The following is a 22,657-nucleotide window of genomic DNA, read 5'->3' as shown; positions in this document are numbered from 1 at the left end:
CGGTCTAGTTATAAACCCTAGAAAAACAACGTTTATAGGAAATGTTGACACAACCTTAACTAAAGTGGTGCTAGCTGACACCTCTATATTTTCAATTTGGGGATTTCTACTGGGAAAATATAAACGCTAATGCAGTAAAGGAAGCCAACTATAATAAAACCCTCATAGTCTTCCTGTTCACCCCATGAAGACCTACTTCAAAAAGCACCAACTCAGACTGGAGATGCGTTGAAGTTAACTGCATTCCTCTGAGGGTACTAAAAATTACCTGCAGGTAGTTCAGCCTTACAGTTATTTGCAAGGCTGCATTTTGGTCAAAGCCACGTGAATATCCATTTAAAAAGTCCTGAAAAGAAAATGAGAATGTGCATAAGCTGAAAAAAAAGGTGCTAGTCCATTTATATTCCTCCTAGCACAGCGTAAAAAGAGGAATATAGACTATAGATTCTAGTGAAACAAGTGTAAGTACTCACAGGGGACAAGTACAAGGAAGGAAGGTGAAAAGCAAAATTAGCTTTCTTACCTGTATCTTGTTAGATCTTGCTCACCTAAAATGAATTAATAAAGGACTGTGACCTCTGCTTACCTTCTTTTTAAAGGTGTTTGCATGCAGTCGTGAACCAAGTAAGATCAGGATGATTTTTCAAGACGCCTTCTGAGATCTGAAAGTCTTGGGTAGCTGAACCTGCCTCAAAAATGAAAACCAGCCACGTTAGCGATATACTGGAAAGTATTTATAGTGATAGTGTTGGAGGGATGGTGTTAAAAAGGTGGTGAAATAATCTCAGAACTTAAACATGAAGTTCAGAATGAAAAAGAAGTTATACTGTTTATGGATAAAATGTGCTAACACATCATTTTCTTTGAGGAGATGACTAGCTTTGTGGATGAAGGGACTGCAACTGATGTCATTTAGTTGGATTTTTAGCATGATTTTGAAGATTTTCTCCCACAGCATCCTTGTAGTCAAACTGGGGGGAGAGAGAAATGGGCTATGAGGAAACCCATGAAGTTCAACAGAAGGAGATGCAAGTCCTGCACCAGGGCTGAAATAACTCCACGAAGCAAGACAAGCTGGATTCAACTGGGTAGGTGGTGGCTTGGCAGGAAAGGAGCTGGCATCCGTGCTGAACAACACGTTGAACAAGCGTCGGCAGTGTGCCCGTCTGCATACGGGGTTGCATTAGGAAGAGTAAAGCCATCAGGTCGAAAGAATTGACGGTTCCCCTCTGCTTGGCCCTAGTGGGACCTTGTGTGAAATAAAGTGTCTGGTTTGAGATGGTGGTACCCCGGTCTGCTGGGTTCCAGATGCCATTCAGACTCCTTTAGACAGACTGAGTGCTGGTGGAGCTGGATACTTGCCTGCTCCTGAGGGGAGTCCAGCCTTCCTTGTTTTTAAGGAGAGGCATGTGGACTCTCTAGCAACATTGCAAAGTATTGGCCTGACTTTTTATTTAGTTGATATCATGCATAACCTTCACCTCTTCTGAGGCGAACACTAAAAAGTTATATGCAAAGCCAGAATGAATCATCCCAATAAACAAATGCAAAACAAATGCAAAACATATTGACCTCTTCTTAGATCTTGTGGTGACCTCCCCTTGCGTAGCTGTAACCCTCTCTATTTCACGCAGTTAACAATCTGGAGTGCTTTGATTCAGTGAGGCACTTGCTGCTTTTACCATTACTTTTGTGTTAGGTCTAATTGACTATTAAGAAGGTGATTTGGGTTACACCCCAATTAAAGGCAGACATACCTAACCTGCTGTGGCTCCCAAAAGACCTTTCACTAAGGTATCTCCATGAGCTTTGGATGATTTTTTTTTTAACCTTACTAACATTTCAGCCTTGCTGGAAGCAATTTATATAGTTTCTGCCTGCTGCCTCCTTCTTCTTCTGTTTTCCCCAAAAGGTTTCACAAGGTATCACAGTAACCTTGGCAAAAATGTGCAGTCGTCTTTAAGGTTAATGCTAAACTGCTGTAGCACATTATTTGAAGGTTTAAAGGAAAGATAGTAAGTTTCAGTGTGTACCTGTCAGTACTAAATGATTGTTCATTTCCTGTGAATTGGGAATAAAGTAATAACATACATCTGGCGAGCTAAGACGTTGCTTATTTCTTTTTCTTCTCTGAGCCGTATCCTTTACCAGCTGTGAGACATCACCATGCGGAATCTCCAAATACCTTTGAGGAAAATTAAAACAAAGGAACAGAGGGCTGGAAGGGACCCCCTGTGTCTCTGAGCCCAGTCCCCCGCTAGCCCCAGGCCACATCACACAATGCCTTTCATCACTTATTCCCTCTCCATCTTACAGCCCCTTCTGCGCCTCCATAACTTGCATTGGAAGTCCAGTGTCGATTGCTCAACTGGCTAGAAAACCGCCTTTCAGCTTCCAGTCAAAACACATCCATGGGCAGCTTATGCCCATTTGTTCTTGTGCCAACGCTGTACTTTATCTTCAAAAGATCTTTTCCTTCCTTATGTTTAACCTCTTGATGTATTTACAGAGAGCAATGAAATTCCATATCAACTTTAGTTTTGCGGCACTAAAGAAGTCAAACTCTTCTGACCTCCTTGTGCTCAGGACTTCCATTCTCCATCATCCCCACTTGTTCCTGGGTCATCTTTGACCCAGAGGGCTCTTGCTGGACATCGTGTTCCAGATACAGTCTCACCATCCTGTTTTGTTACTTGCTAATCATTTTCTCCTGTGAATCATTCCAGAAGACACGCTAAAAGGATATACATCACCAAATGTACTAACTACATTGAGAAAAATCCAATTACAAACCTCTTTCCATTCTTTAATGTAATATTTCTAAATGTTAGATGGTTGTGGGCTTTGCAAGACGGTAGAGGTCTGAGGATGGATACCAAAGCACACATTAAAACCTAGACCAGGAGGCTAAGGCATGGAAACAGCCACGGGAATGCAGTGACCAGAATGAAAAGAGTGCAAGGGAGAGGTGGAGTAGGATTTATTGCCACACTGCAATATATGATAAAGGACCTGATTAGAAACTAGCTGTCAAATTCAATTCTTTATATTCTCCTGGTATGAAAAACACTTGAAACATAACAATACATATTTACATGAATAAAAACCTCAGCCTGTGGTGTTTTCACGTCTTCCATTTGAAAGCATAAAGGATGGCATGTGAAATTTAGTTTATGCTATAAATACTGTTTGCTTCCTGCATATCTCCAAGTCAGAACAAAAGGAAAATGTAACCAGAATGATTAAGTGGAGAAAATAAGGTCTTATGCATTTTTCTCCACGTGCACTCACTCTATTCAGCTCTTGTGTAACTTAATGTAAAAGTTTAAATTTTATGTCCCCATTGTTCATTTCTGAGCCGTTACCTGAATAAAATGCTTGGAAGGAAAGAGGAAAAAAAAAAAAAAGAGAGATCTTATATAATGAATGCTAGTGTATCGTCTTTTACAGAATAAAATTCAAATGTACACATTGTTTATTACGATACTAAAATAATAAATTTCCTCAGTCTTTCACAGCAGTTCCAGAAATTGTCTCTTTCATGTTTTCTGCCAGTGTTGAGATGTGTCCCACTAGAATAATTTTCTTTAGTATCACACAGCACATAAATATCATGGTTTTATCTGATAGCAATGAATCCTAGAGGCAAATAGTTCATTTCCAGCCCTTTCATATTATATTCATAAAGGTACGAGGGCAGCTTGAATCATTAAACATTAAACTGAGGACAGCTTTCAGGAGAGACCTGAGAGGGGATCTCCCCGTTGGATTAAACACAATGTTCTCGTTGCAGAAAGTGGCTAACTCGGATGCACGCAGGAGGTTAGTTCAGCTGCTGCGTTAGTTCCCAGACAGAAGAAATTGTGGTTTGTGCAGTTTTATTTATTTATTCATGTATCTATTTTATGTAAGAAGCACATTCACAGTCATTGTTCAAATGCAGTTGTATTAGGCAAACTTTTTGTGCCTTTTCTGCCCCTTTGTTGTTCTCTAGGCACAGGAGTGCTGTTGCTCTGCATGTAAATCTGTGTATTTTAAAGATATTTTTCCTTAGTGGCCTGCTTGTTGGACTGGTTGAAGCTCCGAACAGGGTGGTTTGCAATGGACATTAAGCACATGCTGGTCCTTTTTCAGGCAGGAATGACCTCTTGAATTCAGAGCTGTAAAGCGCAGCTACTGTTTACTCAGTTGAGGGGCAAATCATGCTCCACAGGTTTCATATTCTCAGGTTGGTTGTAAACCTTTTCGTTATGCTTACACTACGTTCTGGGACTCAGATTTCTCACCCTCCTGTGGTCCCTGCCTGTATGGGGCTCTCTTGAAGGAGCTGACTGATTCATCCTGGTTCCGTCAGTCACACACCCAAATCGCCATCAGCTTCACCGTAATGCCCAGGCATGGGGAAAAGTCGGCTGCACTGAAATAAAGTCACTACTCGGGATCATATTTTTTGTTCTAATATCCTCAAATGAGGCTATTTCAGGAATTGGGAGTAATTCTCTTGGAGAAACAAAGTTTATATAGCCAACATAAACAAACCTATGCCTGCTTCATGCCAGGGAAGGAGAGAAGTGGATGATATTTCTTTTGCTACCAACATAGGCTCTTTTGCTCGAATAGTATTTTTGGCAGATGCTACCATATTTAACTTCCCACAATGGCACTGTTTACTTAAGGCCAATATAAAACATCCCTGGCCCTTCTCTTAGATTTCTCAGTCCCTCGGTGGACTTTCACGTGTCCTTTTAAGCACATTTTTTGTGGTGCCTTTGGAATCACTTCTTGGTGCCTTTACACGAAATATTTCCAGGCAATGAGGACCCCAACTTAGCAGGGCAAGGAGAAGTGCTGCAGCAGCTGTACATTGCTCATATATTTCACTACCTTCTGTACACCCTGTTCTCATGAGTGGTTCGGAGGAACAAAATTACTGCCAGAGGTCTACCTAGCCAAGTACCTTGTCACCGACAAAGATCAGTTGTGATGACTTAGAGAAGAGCGTAAAAAAAGGACGGTGGTGCTCTGCCTAACGGGTGCTGGCACTTCTGGCAATCGCTGTGGCCAAGGCTGTGTTGTGTTGTTTAATCAGGCTGACCCGTGAGAAATTTACTTTTGGATCTTGCTCTCTGCATTTCTGTGGTATCGGAAATGTATTTGCATCTATAAATCTCTCCCAGCTTGGCACTTGGTTTTAAACTCAGATCTCTGTAGCTGTAAAAATAAGTCCCAAATTTTTACAGGAAGTTTACTAGGGCCTTCCAGATAATGCCTTATGGTCAGATAACACAGCCTCGGCTTTCTACTGAATACAGCCATTTTTCTCCCAGGATTTCAGGCTGAAGCCCCGTTTTCTAGGTGAGCACAGAGGCACCGTTCCTGTTTGCACCCACTGTGTGTGAGTTGCTGGTCTCTGGCTTTGGATATGCTGGAGGAGAACTGCACTCCAACCAAAGACACTTCTTTGCAGTACCCAGCACATTTGGTGGGGTGGCCTTGCAGTGGCCCATCTGCACCCTGCCTAACGTTTCTCCCAGATGTGCTATTGCTGTTGGACAGGACAGATTGCTGGCGTTTAGGTAAAGCCCTGGCTCCTGATGCTCAGAGCTTCTGGTCATGTTCTTCTAACGTTTTCCCAGGTAAAAATATCACCCTCTACTTTTGTACCTTCATCACCATCATTGCCTTTTTTCTGTATTTTCCTGTGAAATAGTGTGGGTGCCAAACACAACCCAACCAGCGTCTCCCAAAGAAGGTGCAGAACGTGCACAAACATGTGCTCTGTTTTCCTAAGGACACCTGCCAGAATCCTGCTGATGCATCAAGCACAGGAAAATATTTGGCACAAACCACGTCTCCAAAGATTTCTCTCCTTGTAGGTAGTGGAAAATATTCATTTTTAAATATATTTATTATTTTTTTTGGTTCTCTCTATGTAAGTGAATGCTTCTGTCTTTCCCTGCCGCAGTGTCCAATAAGCACAGCCACACTTGGTTTCTCAGATCTCTCAGAGCACTTATCCAGTCCCATTTTAGCTCCTGCCTTGAAGTAAGTGGTGTGAACCCACCTTGCTGCTGTGCTTTTGAGAGTCTCCTTCTTCCCCAGAAGGCATCCTCTCCTTCTTTTTCAGGTCTTTTTAAGTCCTTGGACTTTCCAACAGATGCATCTTCTTAATGGCACGAGGATGTTTTGAATAATGGGTACTGTTTTCACTGGTGTACTCACAAACTGTGATAGAATATTAATAAACAAAGCATTAGCTCTCTCAGGCAGGATTAGGTGGAATGAGATGTACAGCTCTGCAGTCACGGGCACGTATCTGTGCTGTGAGATCCAGAATGGGGAGGAAGACAAAGTCTCCGGGAGGATAAAAGGGGAAAAGAGTAAGAGGGCTTTGATTGCAGGGATTGCTAAATATCAAACAATGAAGATCTGAGTCTTTTTATGTGCAAAACGCAGACTCAGCCAAAGGACAGGCTTTTATATTAATGGGGGATTTTAACAATCCAGGTATTCGTTGGTGAAAGAATGCCGCAGAATGCCGACTGTCCAGTGAGGTCCTGGAATTACTGGCGATGTTTTTTTATAAAAATGGGGGGAGGAATCAGAAATCAGACTTTCTGGGGTTTGATGCTAAGCAGTAAAGAATTATATGAGAGTGCGAAGGTGAAAGACAGCATGTGTTAGAGTAACCTCGGAGTCAAAGGGTACGTGATCCCTGGAAAGGAAATGAAGAAGAACAAAGGACAGTAATGGACTAGAAGTGGAGGGACTTCAATAGGCTACTAGAGAGCTGGTAGCTAAGTGAACATAAGCATTAAAGACAGCTGTAAATTCCTCAAAGAAATATTTCTAAGGACAGTAGCATATATTATTCCACATCAGAGGAACTTTAAAAAATATAGAAGAGATCAAACTGGTTAAGCCATGATCATTCATTATATAAGCCCAAAGAAAGTAAAATGAAACCAAGCCAGAGTGCTTGGGACACTGAAAAAAGTAACCTGACTGTGTAGGACCAGAACTTGTGCTTTGTTTTTTCTGATTCTGTTTTTTTTCAGATCCAAAATTAGATGCAAAGAGGAGCAAAAGGCATGAGGCTAACATGTTCAGCAGTAATGAAGGTGAATGTAGGGAAAGTGACAGTTTCCTAAAAATGAAGGGAAGCTATAGAACCAAGAGGGCTGAATTAGATCATTTTTCATCAGTTTTCACTCAGGTGATCAGCTCTAACCAGACATCACTGACTAAGGATTGCAGGGTATGATTTGAGCTCAGAACAGACAATAGGTTAAGGAATGGTCAGACAGGATAGGTGTTTTCAGACCAGTTGCACCTCCCTGATAAACTTCATCTGTGGCTTCAACTGCTACAGCATGGAACAAACCTTGTTTAGAAAACTGTATTCAGAAAAAAATGTATCAGTAATTTCAGTCCAGGTATATTTTTGTAAGGGTTTGACAGGAATCTATTCTGGATCACTTTCTGCTTGATATCTACCCTGAGGACGTGAATAAGGAAACATATTTAACATATTTGCAGATAACGTGGGAGTGGAGGGACTGCAGGAAGACTGCAGGACAGGATTAGAATTCAAAATGATCTTGAGAAATTTCTTGAAGAAATGGTCTGCAAAAAGGCAGAATGAAAATAAGCAGGGACAAGTGCAAAAGCCCTGCACTTGGGCACGTGTGGTCACCTGAACAACTACGGGTTGTGGGGGCTCCTGGCTACTTTCCAGCTCTTCAAAAAGGAGTCTGGAGCTGTAGTAGGTCATGTAAACAGGTATATAACTTTGCACAGGAAGGTTTTGTCCCGCTCTGCTCAGCATTGCTAGGGCATCAGCTGGAGCATTATACCCAGTTTTAGGCAATGTCCTTCAAAAAGCATGGAAACAAGTTCAGAACAATCCAAAGGAAACCAACAAGAATGATTAGCCGTAGGAAGCACAACCTGGGAGGAAAACTGGGGAAAAAGTGTTTGAAAGCCTAAACAGAGAGAAGATAGAGGCAACAGGAACATAACTTCTCAAATACATGAAAGACCACATTAAGAGTTAAAAATAATATTTTCCCCAAAACCATAGGCCTAGACTGTATCAAAAAATTTAATTTCAGCATTAGGTGAAGCTTCCTACTGGTAAAAATAGAGGAGGAACTAGATTCGATTGGTGGGGCTGGGGTAACTACAATATTTCCATCACTGCAGGTTTTTAAGAACGGGTGAGACAAATAACCATCAAAATTCACCTAGAAATATTTCTTCCTATTAGTGGGTAAAGAGGTGTGCTGTTTGGAATTTAGTAGCAGGTTTAGGTTTAGTGGTGGACCTAAGTACTAGGTTATAGGTTGGACTAGATGATCTTAGAGGTCTTTTCCAACCTGAATGATTCTATGGGTCTATGACACTCAACTTTATGAAACTGCTCAATTTATCATTCAATTTTGCAATTTGTTCACATCCTCCCTTAGGTAGGAGTTCATTACTAAGAGGCCTAAATTTTACGTATTTACCACTTCCTTTCTGTTTTTTAATGTCGGAATTCGTGATGGTACTGCTTTGGCTAGTATGCCTCCATCCTCCTTAAAATTTGTAGTGGACCCATTTGTTTTCAATTTTATTTTCTGTGCATTTTTGATGACAACATTTTCTACTGGTTCTACCATAAATAAATAAATAAATAAATAAATATGAACTGCTAATGCAGTTTTTGCCCTTTTTATTCCTGCTATGCACACTTCCCTGACACTTACAGACTTTTACACAGTGACGCAATCTTTTAGGTCCTGCACCTTATTCCACAGATCAGCATTAATTTCCTTATGCTGTAACACAGCTTCATGTAGTGTTCTGAGGGTCACTAATTCTTAACATCAGTCCAGACTGTGTAACTGCTTTTACATGGTCAAACCTATTCTAACTGTAGCAAATAAACTTAGAAAGGATCAACTGGATCCCTGCTTCTATTCTTTATGAGAAATGCTATAGTTGCTAGAGGGACGATATTGAGCTGGTACATAGAGTATTTGGAGACCAGACTAATGATACGTACATGCAAAATTTTAATGATAGGTGTTTGTCCTTCAAAATATAAAGAAGAAAATAATTAGAAGAATGAAGGGTGGTGGCAGGAGCACACAGCTTGAATGCAAATTCATTCTACAGTGGCAGACTGAGTTCCTCTGTAACATTTTCACTGGAGTAAATTGCAATGTAAGAAAGGGAACCAGGAGAACCAGGTGGCTGAGGCCAGTTCCTCCTCTTTTCCTTAACTCCACTCTTTTTATCGCTTCTTTCTTAGAGATTTTGACTTATGCTCAATTTCCCTAGCAGCAGAGTTCATATGTACTTGATTACTTACACAGGAGACAATTTAACCATGAAAACCTCATATGTGAGGGATTAGCTGAGGGCAAAGTAGGGCTCTTAAACTCTTAATGTAAGTATAGTCATGACAGCACAGTTTGATTAAATTGAAACATTTCACTTAGTAAAGTATAGATTTAATTCCAATAATTTTAAAGGTGTCAAAGAGGATAGGGTACTAATTTCACTCTGTTCATACAATCTGTATATCTGTCTCCCAGAGGGAAACAATGAACAGACCGTGCATGGAAAAAAATAAACTATTACCTTTCCTGTACATCATTCATCTTCTGGTGCTTACAATTGTTATGGACACATCTGCATGATTCCTACAAATCCTATTACACCTCATAGACAAAAATGAGATTAGTGGTACAAAGTTTTATTTGAGAGGCAGAACGCACTGCTCATCTCTATTAAGATAAAATATAAATGTGTTACAAGTTTTCTCTTTTATTTTCTGCAGATAAAAAGAAACTCATTTGTAATGCCATGCAAACATTTTTCAAGATACTACTGCCATCTTTTTCACATTGTAACAGTTTCTACACTGACCGTGGTTTTTATGCTTAATTTTTATGTTTGCCATCAGTCATGCAATTCCAATTGACATATGATTTGATTTTTCTACTACATAAACCAATTTTATATGAGTGTAGTTCCAGTAACCGAGGCTACTCACGCCATAAGAAGAGGATCAAGCTCTTATTTTTCTTCTTTCTTTAGTTTTCTTTCCCAAAACTCTTGGTCCAGATTCTCAGCTGATTTATTTTTTCTCTGTTGTCTTCAGTGCAGTTCTGTTGATATACTGCTGTTTCAAAATTCACCCTTCATCTTTACAATGAGTTGTTTTATATTTCTGCTGTTCAGTTTTACTTAAGTCTTTCCTCTGGGTTGAAGGTTTTGAGTTCTCTCCCTGCCTTCACAGGCACCCACGTGATTTGCTAAAATAATTTGTGCGAAATTATGGGCCCAATTATCAAGATTGGTGCCTAAAAATAACCGCCTCAAAATCAATGGCCGGTTTTAAGAAACCTGGTTTATACATTTTATGCGATGTGATAAATCACCGTTGCACTGTATTAGGAGTTTATACTGAGAGTGACTCAGGTGGATGGCATGAAGCGCTTCATCCACCAGCTAAAAACGCGTTCTGGTTTACCTTGCGGAGAGAGAAAAGAGCAAACTGGATTTCTGACCCGTGTCACCTTCGGCACCACAGCTAACAGCCCTGCAGGTGTGTGTGGAGACTGATAAAGTGTGCAGCCCTCGCCATTTCACAATTGCTCACCATTTAAAAGTCAGGCGGCAGCAGCAGCAACAGGAAGAGAAAAGGTCACGGGAGGACAGTGTCCATTGCCAGCATCAGGTTTCAGAGTAGGGACCATAAGGGAGAAAATGAAAAACATTTGGACTTAATTAAGGCACTAATCTAGAAAAATGAGGAACAGTTGAAAGCTGCGGAGTTGGGGCATTGTACAAATTTCTCCTCTCGAGTACAAAGCAGCCTTGCAGTAGCTTCTGCTACTGAGAATAAGGAAGGAAGAGGCTGGCAGAAACTGTGGCTCTCAGGTCTACCCTGAAGCACTGGGGCTTTTTTGTAATGCAGTAGCATGAATAAAAGCAGAGGAGGGAATACAAAAGGAAAAGGGTCTGGGAGAAAATAACATGCATTGCTTAGAGCTTTGCTTCTCAACAGATAGCGCTTTCACATTTCTGAAAATATGCATTTCTCCTAGAAGTGGTTTTTCAGTTGTCATCTTCAATTTTCTGCTAGAAAGTTTGTCTTGTCCCTATATATAGTACATAAACAGCAGGTAAGGCTTGAGTTATGTAAAATAACACTGTGGATAATATGTACATGCATTTGCCCATATCAATCTGCCTCCTCCTGCCCCCAAACAAATAAAATAAAAGGATGGTGAGGATAGCTGCACAAAATGAGATGAAGGAAGACAAGATGCTCAAGTCCCTTCTCTACCCTTTGCAAAGCCAGTACAACTCTAGAGTAGAGCTCCAAGCAGCTAGGAGCATGGGTATCCGGCTCAGTTCCAGTGCTCTGTGTTTTGTCACTAGGATGGATACGACAGAGTTGGAGAACAAAATTAGGGGACTTTATTACACTCAGTGGCTTGCCCATGCTTTGGAAAGCACGTTAGAAAAGCAATAGTTCTGGGCATCCCAGACATGGAGACGCTGCAAATGGTCGACTTCAAAGGCTATCCTTTCCACTGCTGGAAACTGGCAGAGCTATACATCTGAGTAAAACAGTGCTGTGCTACATGACAGTGTTATAAATTTGCCTATTAGAAGCCCTACACACATGTATGAGGTTATTGAGCAAACAGGGATTCCAGTTAAATGGGGGGGCAAAATGGATGTTGTATATCTAAACACATCTTTTTTTTTTTTTTTTCCTTTGCAGCCAAAACAAAGACTAAGAACCATACTTTGTGCATGTTCAGAGAGCAGGGTGGATTTTCTACAAGAGGGGGTAAGTATGTGTTATTCAAAACTTTATATGAGGACAGATTTCTAGCCCAGGACTGAGGACGGAGTGATGCCCACGACTAGGAACAAAGGGATGCAATTACTCTTTTACATTGCAGTCTCCTGCTTCTACCTTTTAGAATGAGATTTAATGAAGGAAGACAATTGATTTTCAACATAATTGAATGAAGTTGGATATTAAACTTGGAGCACGGTCCTCGCTCTAGGGGTGTCTTCAGCTGAGCGTCAGACCCTGATTCTCCCACAGATTGCTTCACATGCAACTGTCTGGGGCAAACTAGTTGCAAGTCATGCATAGAAAGCTGCTCAAGTGCCTGAGAGTGGCCTGCATCTACTCTGTAGGGTAAGAGCAACACACAAAGACAAGGTAGTGCAGAATCCAGCAGTCTCTTGTTCCTTCCCATAACATGTAGTAAAGGTTTGGAGCTTTGATGTCTACTAAGAAAAATAAATACATAATAATTTGATATTATTAAATGAGAAAAATGAAATATAGCTTAATATTTGATAGGAATATGCACTATTCAGTAAGTAGATCTAGATGTACGTGGGTCTGACATAAAAGTTCTTTTAAAATTACATTTTGTGATAATTCTTTCTAAAAATGGCTGTGGCATGCAGTAAATACTACAGTCGTTGCTTTGAAAAAAATCTGTGTCTGTAGTGGTATGAAAATAAAATCCCACATCAAAGAGCACAGTGTAAGTTAGCCCTGACCCACAGACAAGGATATTTATGCAAGGATGTGTGTGTGTGTTTTCTAAGTAATGCTTTGCAATTTTGTTCTTCGGAATTACAAATATTTTTTCCTTCTCTTGTTTTCCCCTCACTGATGAAACGTGTTCCCTTTCAGCCACAGTGGAGGACTGGACAGGTGTACTGAAACCCCCAAACCTGCAGGATAAGGGATGCTATCATAGTTCACCAGAAGCTGGTAGGGCTTATTCTTGTGTCATTTAAACTAGATTTACGCTGATGGAACACCTCGGGGTGAAATCCAGGTCTTTTTGAACTCAGTGGCAAAGCTTGACTCCAAGGACAGCCAAATGAAATCAGCTTACAGAGAAAGCATTGGAAATACCTTTGTTATTTATACATTTGACTTAAGCCAAGTGATCTAACTGCTGATGAATTCCAGTAACGTAAGTCCTACTGATGCCATTAAAGTAAACTGAGTTAATCTTGTTTTACATGTGTGGGATGAGGATCAGAGTTTGTCCCAAAGATAAAGATTTTTTTTTTTCATTTGTATAAGTGTGAGAAGTGAAATTAAAGGTTCTTATTTAGGGCTGAATAAGGATGTAAAAACAAGAGAAGATGTGCAGGGAAAGTAGGATTAACAGTAGAGTTCTCTGAAGTGTTCGGTCTGCTTTGGAGCAGTTCTGTTGCCTCTGTGGCCACCAGCCTGCATATTTATTTGGCATCCTCATGTTTCTTTACAAAAGAACTGTTACCTCACTCCCCTAGAATATCCCCAAACAAGTTTTAGACTCATTTTTGGCTCTTTAAAGGACCATTTTGATGCTTATAAGTGGCATCTGTGTAAGAGAGCAGTGTGGGAACAACTTTTCTTTTTTTTTTAACCTCTGCTGCTGCCTGAGGCAGATTGAGTCACAGGTGCCAGGCACCAGCCATTAATGCCCTGCCAGGCGTGCGTGCGGACTGCTGTGGAAGTCCTGGGCTCAGCCTGGCCCTTGAGAAGGTCCATTTAGTCCCATCCAGGAGTCACTGAACACAGGCGTCTAAAAGGCACTGTCAGAGCAAATGAAGCAGAAGAGGTGCTCCCAAAAACCAGCAGAGACAAATCTCTCCTCTCCGCGTTCTGAAGAGATGCCAGTTCCTCCTGTGTATACACCTGGCAGAGCAGCACCGCTCAAAGGAACATCTCAATCTTCTGTGGCAGCAAGCCCAGGAGCTGCTCCGCCAGCCCCAACCTGGTTAACTGCTAGCAGGCAGTGAGCGGGCGCTTCCTGAGGACTGAGGGCAGATTTCCTCTGCACCGGGCACACGGCCGCTCTGGTGCTGCAGCTCGCTGACTTCTGAAGTCAGATTCCTAGGAAGTGTCCTCTGTCTGACAACCTGCTGTGAGTTTGGCATCTGAGTTTCTTTTCGCCACCTATCCAGCAGCCCTGCGTCCACAGGCATTGCTGCTATCCCGTGTGGTGACTCCAGAAAAACAGCCCTACAGACCTCATCTCCCTGCCCCTTCTCCAATAAGCGTATTCCCATGTCCTCAGAAGCCCTGTGAAGCTCTGCTGCCAAATCTGTCTGCCTGCATGCCTGCCAATGCATACACTGACAGACACGGCTGTGGCACTCAGCAGCATCCTCTGCGCTGCCCGTCAGCAGGTCAAAGCCACACTGGCAAAATGCTCAGATGCCAGCAGAAGAATCCTGGGAGTTGATAGTTTTAAGTCCAGTCTACAAGTTCCTGTAGTTTCTGGTAGATATGCTCGAATTTGCTGGTAGAAAATCCCCTACAAAATAGCTTCATGGAGTACAGAAGGATTCATTCATATAGAGCAGTGGAGACTATGTGATTAACATAGTCTCCACTTGTTACACATTGAGTCTGGGGGAAAAAAGGTGGTGTGGATGCACTTCTATTTAACATCCTTAAATTATTGCACTTTTAATAAATGAAGAAGCTAGTCCAATGTAACAACCCCAGGCAGACATAACCAGGAATTTCCCATCGGTGTCCCCTGTGGCATACCCAATCTTTGCATCTTTCCTGTCTATTTTTTAGTAAAAAGGACTTCTAATTTTGTGTACTTTATTTGTCAGCCTGTTCAAACTATCCCTACAATAACTTTGTTTCATTCTATCTTCTGTGGAGATAAAAACTTTTACATTAAAAATCAGAACAACCCTTCTCGCATACACTGGTTTTGTGCTGTGTGTATTGTGCCATCTTGAATTTTACCACTGCAAACTCAGAGGCATGATCTCTCCTCCGCATGGAGGAATGATGAAGTTATTTATATGTAACATACAACATGCTATGTCTTCCTACATAAATACATATTTAAAAAAAAAAAGAAAAGACAGCTACCACCTCAACAATATCTGAAAAAAATAACATTCTTATTTCAGTGACGTTTCACTGTGCACAATCAGTTGGCTTAGTACACTGTGCATGAACACATCAGATCTAAACTCATCAGTGACAGTTACTAAACTTCAGATTTTAGCTCCTGTTTCTTTCTTTTTTTTTTTTCCTTTTCTTTTATTTATTTATTTATTTTTAATTTCAACGTAATTCTGACTACATTTTCAAGTCTAAAGGAGATAGTTCATAAAAATATTATGCAGATATCCACATACACTAGAAATTTGGTTTTCTTCTTAAAGTCATCCAGCAGTACAACTGAAATAGCAAAATCAGTCTTCTGTCCTCTTCTGCCTTTATTTTAAAATACACGTGTATCCTATACCATGTATTTTGAAAAAAAAGGGATGTCACTAGGCACTAGGTGCTGATTTCTTTCCTGATGCTGTTCATGAAAATCAACATATTTCACAAACAAACACCACTGTGACCAATTGCAGCTAGAACAAAAAAAGTCACATCTTAAAGGCTTGAAAATCTTTCACCAGGAGTCAATATCAATAAATTAATGATGATTTAAATAACCTTTTGGTGTGACATTTGGGGGAAAAAAATGGAGATAGCAAAACTTACACTGTCTCCTTGTTCCTTCCAGGTATGAACTTAGCCCTGACTTCCTTACTCTCAGCCTCACTTTCTGCTACTTTTCATCTCTAGATAAGATGCTCTGACTATCATTTTCATGGGATTTAAATTGTGTACTTTGAGTGCTCATTTGTGAAAAGATGGTTTTTGCTTTTTTAAAATCAAACAAACAACAGCCTATGTTATTATTGATATCAGGTAAAGCTTTACTAAATCATTCCTTTGACTATAGTATGAAACACACACAACTTTAAATTCCAGTATCCCAGGAACTCAAGTATGAACAAAAGGACATATAAAATTGATCTGACCAAAGCTTCATCTATTCCCATACCCTACTTCCTATCAGATGCACAGGGAAGGGCATTATAGGAAAACATATTTCAGTACTGTAGAATAATCTACCACCTTTCATAATCGGGGGCCCTGGCACTACCTAACCGAGAGCTAATTTCCTCCACATTTTTTCCACTAGCTCTTTGAAACCAAGTGAATATCTGAATGCATCTGAAAGTGAAATCAATGTAAGACATAAAATGAGCCACATGAACTGGCAGCCCATGTAATGCTGTTGGTCAGATTGCTTTCCATGTTAACTGTGGTACTTACCTGATGCTGCTTTCCTGTGCTTCTTTGCATGCTGACTGAAAGCAGGTTGCTTCTGTACAAATTCCTGTTGAAATACAGACTGCTAACACTGAAATACATCAGCTTTTAGATCTGCTCATTACTCTGTTCTTGTCCATTTTTCTTAATCCATTTTTTTCTATGGAGAAATTTATCTATAGTTACAGCTTTAAAACAAATAATGTTATTTGCCACTTGGTTTAGGCTAACATCTATCTTTAGTCTTACTCCACAAGCTGGAAATTCTAGCTAGATTGCTTGTGCCAAGCGAAAACCCCCTTCTCACCCAGTTCCCTCCCTTGTTGAAGAGCACCCAGCAGGCTCTGCTGCCCTGGATCCAGCGTGGTGACACGGAGAAGTAGCAGATTCCAAGTCCCAGTAATAATGCATCAAGGAAACGATCCCAATGGCTTTCAAACACAACAGATCCTCCCAGCAGCACGGGTGCACCTCTGGCATCATATCGAGGATCTGTCCTCCTCCTTCGCTGTTCCTTGCACCTGAGATACGACAAAGTTCCTGGGACCAGGCATCTCCTTCCTTCTCTCCTACATCTGCTCAGTCATTCAGTGAGTGCATTAAATCTCCCCCCATTTGTGTTCTCGTTACTGTGAGGACTGCGACTGGTAGGAATTCCCTAGGATATCCTGCATCCTCCTGGTGACATATTTTGCCCTTAACCCAGGAGACAAATTAGCAGAGTGGTTTCATTTCTTCCCCTGCAGGACACAGATGTCTTGGCACAGGATTTGCACTGAAGAATCCCAGTTCAGCATTAGTAGTCCTTTCCTTCCTCTCATTGCGAGACTGCTTACGGCCAGGAGCTGGTCACAGGCCCTATAAGCTTCTTTTCTTAACTTGGCTGCACAAGGAAATGAGACATTTGCAATACTGCTTTTCATTTCTCTCTCTCTTTTTCCTGCCTGTCGGTGCCCTGCTAGTAACACAGGAATCCACCGAGAAACTTCACCTACATTTTAAATGGGGCAGAACCTCAAAGAAAATCACATTCCTAATGGTTTTGCAGAAATAAACAGGTTGGGGGTGAAAAGAAATCCAATATCTAATCTCTTGGGGGATTTGCAAACATAATTTTGTACATATTTTAGGTGGCAGTGGCTGGCTGGCCAGTAAGGAAGCTCACACAGGCTAGCCAAACACCCTGCTGTCCTAGCCATGGTGTTCCCTGCAAAATGGGGAGTGCCACAATGGTCCTGAATGGGACAGAGGTGGGAAAATATATCAGAAATCAAGGCTCATGAATTTTGCTCCTGCTGGAACAATTCATTTTCTTGCCTTGTGCTGTCCTCTAAAGAACATGCTGTTTGGTTTTAAAACTAAAATCAGGTTTTGTCTTTGTATAACTTTTCTATTTGAGGACCACAACGTACTATTTGAGTAGTGTATCATTTTTACACACACCCCTTCTCTAATTAGGCATTTGCCTTATTAATAAAACATGTAAACTGGCTTTGCTTATTTAAAGCACAGCTCAAGGATTTTCCTGATGGACCTTATTCACTAATACCTTTCTAAAAATAAACCTATATACAAATAATACATATGAAAGATAAAATAATAGTAAATGTGTTAACTATGTAAAATGCTCAGATAATAAGCTATGAAAATTATTACGCTTCTTTACCATTCATTAAACACTAGAATACTTGCTTTCACATGTATGTGTGTTATTAATCTTGAAAAGAGCACATATAAAGAATAAAATAAACTGTGAATGCTTTTAAACATAGTGATTTTAGGGGGGTTCAGAGGACAGACTTCTGTTTAATTGTGTTTCTGGGCTGCTGCCAGGCTGTCAGTATTCCCTAGAGCTGAATCTGTGGACATCAGAGGTTCTCCCCTGAAGCTGCATCTATAGACATTAAAGATTCAGAGTCCTTACATACCTTAAGCTAGGACAGACAGGGGACTAGGCTCTAATTACAGCCTATGCCCATTTAAGGTTCTTTAAGCTTAATGCAGAACCCTTGATGTAAATGAAAATCAGGACCTCAGCCACTTCAAATGTACTCACAAAAAAAAAAAAAAAAAAAGGAAAAAAAAAAAGGTTAAAATTCTGTTTAACTTCCTCTTCTTATCAAAGTTTTGGAAAAAGAAAGCCTTTTCATAACCACCAAGGTACTGTGTGTTTTATCTGAAGCCTGCCGTATAAAAACGGTGATTGATTTTTCCACATTAAGGGCAAAATAGCGGGAGATCTGTGCCTCGCTAACTCTCACACACACACCTGCTAGCAAAAGAGAGGCTCACTATTCAAATCAAAATGGGATTTCTGGGTTTTAACCGTAGGACTTCGAGGGCTCAATTCCTTTGGACTTGTCTTAAATTAAGAGCCAGAAATTATTTCCCTATGAATCTCCAAGCTAGATCTCTGCCAAGGTCACGGGTCACTTGATTGCATCCAGAAGCTCACTCTAAACTTAGCTGGTGATGTGTTGATGTGATGGGGTTTCAGCGCAGGATACTTCAGAGTGACCGAAGCTGGTTCCCATGAGTTTTTAATTCATTTGGGGAGTACGTAAAACCTGAATATCCTTTTCAGACCTTTATCCCATGTTATATCTCACCAGAAATGCAAACTTTTATGAGGATCTTTGGTTTCTTTCTTCTTTTTTTTGTGGGCCATAGATGTATTCATGGAAACAACAAGTAAAAATGCCCTGTAGAAGCACGGCTGTGAAAAAATATTACTAATTAAATGTGGAGTAAGTGACTATGATAAAAGCTCTTGGTAATACTCCTGGGCACTGTGGGGCAAGAGGTCATGCTTCGTGTGCCAAGAACGAGAGCGTGATGCTGCAGTGTTTGAGAACCAGTTGGAGAGTCGGTTCTCTAGATCAGTGGCCTCACTTCACTGGGAGCTGTATAAACACAGAAGTCAACCAAATAAATTTAGCTGTATTTATAACTCTCTTGTGTAGCGAAGTACACGGAATCAAGGGACGTAGAAGTTACAGACTGCCAGTAATGGCAAAAAAAAAACAACAATAAACACAACTTTAAATACACATTATGTAGAGCAGAGAAGAAAAAAAACCTTTCCAAATAAGACTGCCCATAGCTCAGTGACACTCGGCTGTTCCACACCAGGATCCCTCCCCTCTCTGGTTTGCCTCTTAGAGGAGTCTCCATCTTATTTAACAGTCTGAGCAGAACAGATTGGCCGGGGTCCTCTGCAAATCCCTGCAATAACATTAGGGCTTCCTCACCTCAGTGGAAAAGGCAAATGTAGTTTTCTTGCTCACTGGGTACCGTACAGAGAAAGTACTTGAATGATTTCTTCACAATGAGAGAAAAGAAATACGTAAGAACTACTTGAAGAGGTATTAATGAAATATTTTAAATTTCTTGAGGTTAAAAAAAAAAAGAAAAAAATCATCCCAGTCTAGTCTCCCACACGTACAACACCCACACGTTTTGAAGAGACCTGTAGGATGATGTAAATCAAGTCCAGAAGCAACCCAGGAGATGTCATTTTCATTACAGCTACTGGTCTATGGTGTGATTCAAGAGCAATTCCCTTACCCTGAATGCAGAAGCTCTGCTAGGCAGTGCTGTATGTATGCTACCTTTGTACTTCCAGTAAATCCCCTGCAGCCTGTATCCTGGGACAAGCACCTGCAAGAAGTGCAGACCCAACAAGCAGGTCTTCTGCATTATCTTATACTGAAAAAGACAGTGTCATATCCTTGTACTACAGCCCAAACATGCTGCAAAAAACACACACACACACAAAAAACACACAAACGAAGATTTTAATGAGAACACTACGTAGTGTACTACAGAGTCTGGCTAGTAGCGCACCCTTACCACGGATCACCAGGTGTTCAAAGGATATGTATCCATGCAGGATTCCTGCTCTGCCTTGACATGTCTCTTTCTGAGCTGTATTCTTCATCCCAATGGGGCTATTTTCATGATTTTTTGAAGCATCTCTTCACTATCAACGTGTTGACTTCATGAACCAACTCAAAACTCTACGCCAAAAGAATGCCAGGATAGTTTGGGTTGGAGGGGACCTTATAATACTTTCTTTGGAAAAAAAAAAAAATACCATACTGGGATTTTTTCAGTCTTCCAGTATTTGTATTTGTCCTTTCAGGCATCACTGACAAGTGCTACAGGAAGTTTTTTAACAAATACCGTTTATCCCTTAGGATGCATAGCAGCTGGACTGTCCGACTGACTTCTGACTCTACACGTTTTTCAAATGTTTCTTTAACTACTTTTTAGGAGCAAACATTTTTATTAACCTTTTGGTACTTCTAAGTTGTCCAGCCTTTATGGAAATTGCTTTCCAAATGGATACAAACCATTCTTATTGCTACTGCTGAATCATTCATTTCTGTACTTCTCGTTTAACTATTTTCAGTCCCTATTTTCAGTTTCTATTTTCCACCAATTTCTTGTGCCTGTTTCCCTTTTCTTCTCTTTATTCTGCTTACAAAAACTTATTTTCCTTATATTTTAAGTATTTGGTTCATCTCTTTCAATCCTCTCATTTTTTTATATTTTTATTTTCTTTACATACTTACATCTGACTCTTATTTTTCCATTTCCAAAATGTTCTGCTTTTCTGAGAAGAGAAGAGAAGAGAAGAGAAGAGAAGAGAAGAGAAGAGAAGAGAAGAGAAGAGAAGAGAAGAGAAGAGAAGAGAAGAGAAGAGAAGAGAAGAGAAGAGAAGAGAAGAGAAGAGAAGAGAAGAGAAGAGAAGAGAAGAGAAGAGAAGAGAAGAGAAGAGAAGAGAAGAGAAGAGAGAAAACTGTGATGCTGACAGAATTGAGCTTACTTCCTCCTGCTTGCAAGTCTACAGGTTTCCTCTCAGTCATGCGGGTTCCCTTGGCTTCTCATTTAGAAAAACAACAAAAAAAAAAAGGAGACAAGAACTATGTGTTCTTGGCTTGTCACGGTATTTTATTACCTTGAAGGACAGAGATCAACTTGTTGGGCATAAAATGAAAACTTTAGAACAAGCAGCTGGTTGTTTTTTTAAAAAAATAATTTTTATTTGGCATCACCAGTCAAACCTTTCATGTTGCTGAAATCTATTGCTGTCTTTGAAAAATCAGTCATTCTAAGCTGGTAAAAAATCAGTTCAAAGAGAGATTTTTCTTACTTTATGATTTCTTAGAAGCTTTTGAAAGTGTCACCTCAAACGAAGAATAATAAATACTTAAAATATGTTCCTACTCTCTTGTATGAAGCAATAATAATGGATATAAATTCTGGTCTTCCACATATCACAACATAAAAGCTTTGTTGAAGGAATATCAGAGGTTGAGAAATCACATCCTGAGAAGTTAGGAAATGTCAACCAATATTATTTTGGCTTTTATGCACTTATGCATTATGATGCAGTTCTCATTTATGTGTCCCCATTTTTTTTTTTTTTTTCTTAACAGAACAAAAGTTTCACTACATGAGCAGTTGCCATGTGTTTGCTTTCTTTTTATTGCTGGGTGGGTGATCCACCACTTACAACCATTGTCATTTTGGCTACCAGGCTACCCGCTAGCAGCGATGGATTCGCATCTTCTGTGCAAATGAAGATAATAATTTAAAAATGTTGACCTTTAGTCTGCAAATATATAGTTACAAAAAGGGAAATATGAAAATTAAATATTTTGGATCAATTCCAGGGCTTGGAATAGGATGTGCTTTTGTGTGCAAGACTATTGTGCTTACTGTCCCTAAATTTGACCCTTCCTACTCCTGCAAGTTCCTCTTCTTCTACTTCAGCAGCCTGAAGTCTATCATCTAATTCCCATCTGGATCTTTGCCCAGTCCCAGTCTTCTTGTGCAGTCGGTTTTAAGATTAGATCAAGATCTGAAAACCCTCATTCAGCCATCCCCTTACACCGGTGGTATTGGAAGGCTGCAGAGGTGGGATTCACCTATCTGAGCGAGTTGCCAGAGGTCTCTCTTACAGTCGAGGAGAAGAAACAGAAGCTTTCAGTGCATGACTGATCTATTTGAGACATCAGGAGATAAACTGCAGACCAGACATCTCTGACGTCTTCTCTTAACACCCATTGACTTTGAACTTTATGAGAAGGTCTTTCTTGGTAACTGCCCTTCCAGTTACTGGGAATTCCAATTCCAGGCATTTCTTTCTTCTCATTTTCAAAAGTTGCATCTTTTTAGATACACTCTTTCTGGGAATCCTCCCCCCCATTTATCTTACTTGTTTGTTCTCCTTAGTTGATCTGGATCCTGGCTTCTTTGTTATCTTAAGTATCACTTCTCCCCTTGCTCCCAAGAGCAGTGTTTCAGCATTTAAAAGTTTGACAGGCTAATGATGACAAAAAGGAATAGACTTAAACCTCATTATATTTTTCAACTTCAAAGACTTTTCCTCATATTTATTAATGCATCTTCACCATATTTAAGTCAGAATTATCACAGCTTTTTCAAAATAAGGGGAACTGCAGTGGAGAC

At 40.3% G+C, this 22,657-nt stretch overlaps 1 long non-coding RNA gene across 2 annotated transcripts; it reads right to left on the bottom strand.

The window, feature by feature from the left end:
• Positions 1-63: 63 nt before the first annotated feature.
• LOC119715739 (uncharacterized) lies at positions 64-6,210 on the bottom strand. Of its 2 annotated transcripts, none has more exons than XR_011807074.1 (3): positions 6,065-6,210; positions 587-685; positions 64-346 (listed from the first exon to the last, which is right to left on the bottom strand). It is a non-coding gene; the product is annotated as an uncharacterized lncRNA (long non-coding RNA). The 2 variants fall into 2 exon arrangements; XR_005263120.2 differs by lacking the exon at positions 6,065-6,210 and adding an exon at positions 1,573-1,688.
• Between the last annotated feature and the right edge of the window lie 16,447 nt (positions 6,211-22,657).

The sequence above is a fragment of the Anas platyrhynchos genome, chromosome 2 (assembly GCF_047663525.1).
Source record: "Anas platyrhynchos isolate ZD024472 breed Pekin duck chromosome 2, IASCAAS_PekinDuck_T2T, whole genome shotgun sequence".
NCBI lineage: Eukaryota > Metazoa > Chordata > Aves > Anseriformes > Anatidae > Anas > Anas platyrhynchos.
The sequence above is the reverse complement of the archived record's forward strand: the minus strand, read 5'-3'. Positions and strand labels throughout refer to the sequence as shown.